Raw genomic sequence first — 2916 nt, 5'->3', positions numbered from 1 at the left:
CCAGGGTGCTTTGCCCCACATTCAGCAGAGATTGAAGTCACTTTACCTAGGCCAACTGCCAAACCCCCTCACTGGTTCATGAACCAAGCCTTAGAAGAAACTGCTGGAGCAGAAGACTGAGACTCTGGAGGCACAGTCTGTTCTGAGCTGGGTAAGCACCCAGGCTGAGGTATATTTTGGAATGAGTGGACAAGTATTTCAAGAGTTTGGGGGAGTCACAGCTTTTCTTCTGCCATCTTGGCTCTTCCCCCAGAAGTTATATTTAGAGTGGTAACTAAGACCCACTATAGATAACTACCATAAATAAAGGAACCATTACTTTGGGAATGAAGCTGCTTGGGTAATCAGACTGTAAATTGTATTTGGATAAAAAAAGTGTTTTGAAGAACAGCCAGACATACCACCTCCGCCACAGATGCGGATATGATTAATCCTCTTTTTTTTCTCCCCAGTTTCCTTCATAGGAGTATGAACCATTTATCCTGGGCATGGGGAATGCTCGTTTTCTTTCTTTGATTTATGCTTTTTCTTTTCTTTATTAACAGTGTTGGAGGGACACTGGTATAGGGGCGGGGGGAGCAGGGAGGCCGCTGTCCGGGTTCCACAGCAGAGTGGGGCTTTCTGACCCCAAGGGGCTCCGGGGGACACCGGGATCTCCTCAGCCTAGACTTTGCCGGTAACTCTGTGTCTGCCCTTGTAGGGACCCAAGGCGGCTGGAAGATGGGCCTCGAGTTCGGAAACCTGATCCGGGTGAGGCACATAATTTCCTACAGCCTTTCCCCGTCCAAGCAAAAAGCCTTCCCCAGCTACTTAACGAAGGGCATCCCGAAAATGTTACGCAGGACGCAGGACTCCATTTTGCGGGTCGCCCCCCCCCCCATTTATAGGCTTTTACTTCCTATACTTCTATACTTGGGGAACCCAGGAGTTTGAGAAGTCAAAGAGGAAGAAGCCGACGGAATTTGAAGAAGAAAAATAAGCTATTCAGTATGAAGTGCAACAATGTTGGTTACCTGGTGGTCAGCTCTGTGATATAGAAGAAGAGTGTATAAAGATAGTTTAAAGATGTAATAAATTTCAAATTTCACAAAAACAAAACAAAACAAAAAACAGTATTAACTTCATTAGTTGGGAGTGATTATCATGAAGGTATTTTAGATATGCCATTTGAGAAGGAAAAAACTCCACAGAAGAAATAGAAGAAAAATTTACACTAAGGTATTTGGTAGTTCTTTTTTTTGGATGGGTTCAAAACAGAAAAAAAATAATAAAGTTAATTGTATACACATTGACAGTACTTCCCAGAATGGAGAAGAAATCTTAACTATACCAGGAAAAAACATCTAGTCAATGATTTGGGAATAGTGTGAAGGGCAAATAAGAGCACTTGAAGAAACCTTCTCTGTTACCATGAGTATTGCATTTTTCCCATGGAATGTAAGATCCTCAGGGGTAGGAAGTATTTACTTCTGTCTTTGGATCTAGTGCCTAGTACTGTACCTGGTGACTGTCAGAAACTAATAAATTCCTGTAGATGATTTTATTGATTTTCACTGTTCTTTTGGTGATGTTCTTCATTGTTGATAATATATTTACTATGCACAACTCCATTGTATTTGAAATCACTGGGAATAAAAGTCAACAGGTTGCTTTTTCTTTAGGAAAAAAAAAAGAAAACTGGATACCCCTTGAGGATGTATGATGCTATATCCTCTGATATATTTGCTGGAGAATTTGGCTAAACATAAGGACTATTATAAACTCAGAATTATTTAGTAATATAGACTAGCAAAATAATCAGTTTATGCAAACACAAGAATGAATAATTTTTTTAAAGGAAATTAACAAAATCTTCCCAAAACTGACTTTTGGCATAGGTATGTAAAATAACAACTACCAAAAGGTATTCAAATATGATGTTGTTTTCCATATTTCATAGAAATTGTGTTTCTTCATGAAATAAAGGGTTTTATCAAGATATCTGAAATTCTCTCCCACTGTGATTGAGCTTCAAGTCAGATGATTATATGTTGAAATCGTTTAAAGTATGATATTATATGGAATTTTTTTTACTACTTTTTTTACTACTTTTTATACTTACATTATAATATGTAAAGCACAGTGATAATGCTATGTTTAAAAGTTATTATCCACCTTATTGACTATTAAATGCAGGAGTACTGATTATTACAAATTAAGTTTACTGTAGGAAATTTGATTCTGCCATTTATCTGTTCATTATTATGTGAACAATAAAATCATTTTCTAATTATATCAAATATATAAAAATAGGAATGATTGTTCTCAATTACATTTAACTTTGAAAGTAAATTTTGTTAAAGATTATGGTAAAGAATAAGATGTTTTCTTCTATGGACTTGAGTTTATGTATTTTTATGCTATTAATATTAAAAAGTATTCTTGTTACTAATGGAAGAGACCCAATGATACTTGGTAGAGAAACATAAAATCAATTACAGATATAAAAAAGAAATTTACAAACAAAGTAATTTTTTAATCAAAACCTAAATACAAATGTGATAAAATAAAGATGTTATGCTTTTGCTCAGATGCATACAGAAAACTCATATATTCACAACTGCTTATATAATTAAATACAAAGCATATTAAAATGTCAGGCCAGAAGTTAAAGTGACAAAGACTGAGAGGATGGAATTCTCTGCTATCTTCAGTTCACTACTCTCAGTCTAAGCTTGCCAGCTGCTTCAGAAAAGCACGTGAAATTGGGTATTATAAAACCTAAATTAGATTTTTTTCCCGGAGCACACTAAAGAATAAAAGACTAAATCTGAGGTTTTATGACATATACAAATTTCTGCTTCTGTTGAAGTTGCCCTTATGTTTCTAAAAAACATACAAGTAAGTGAATAAAAAAGCAAAATGCCTAATGTGAAA

General features: G+C 35.6%; 1 pseudogene; it reads left to right on the top strand.

Moving 5' to 3' along the window:
- The first annotated feature begins 720 nt into the window (after positions 1–720).
- On the top strand, positions 721–979 carry LOC122751815 (annotated as a pseudogene).
- The last annotated feature ends 1937 nt before the right edge of the window (positions 980–2916 follow it).

The sequence above is a fragment of the Dromiciops gliroides genome, chromosome 3 (assembly GCF_019393635.1).
Source record: "Dromiciops gliroides isolate mDroGli1 chromosome 3, mDroGli1.pri, whole genome shotgun sequence".
In the NCBI taxonomy this organism is placed as follows: Eukaryota; Metazoa; Chordata; class Mammalia; order Microbiotheria; family Microbiotheriidae; genus Dromiciops; species Dromiciops gliroides.
Note: the sequence above shows the minus strand (reverse complement) of the source record. Positions and strands in the feature narration are given on the sequence as shown.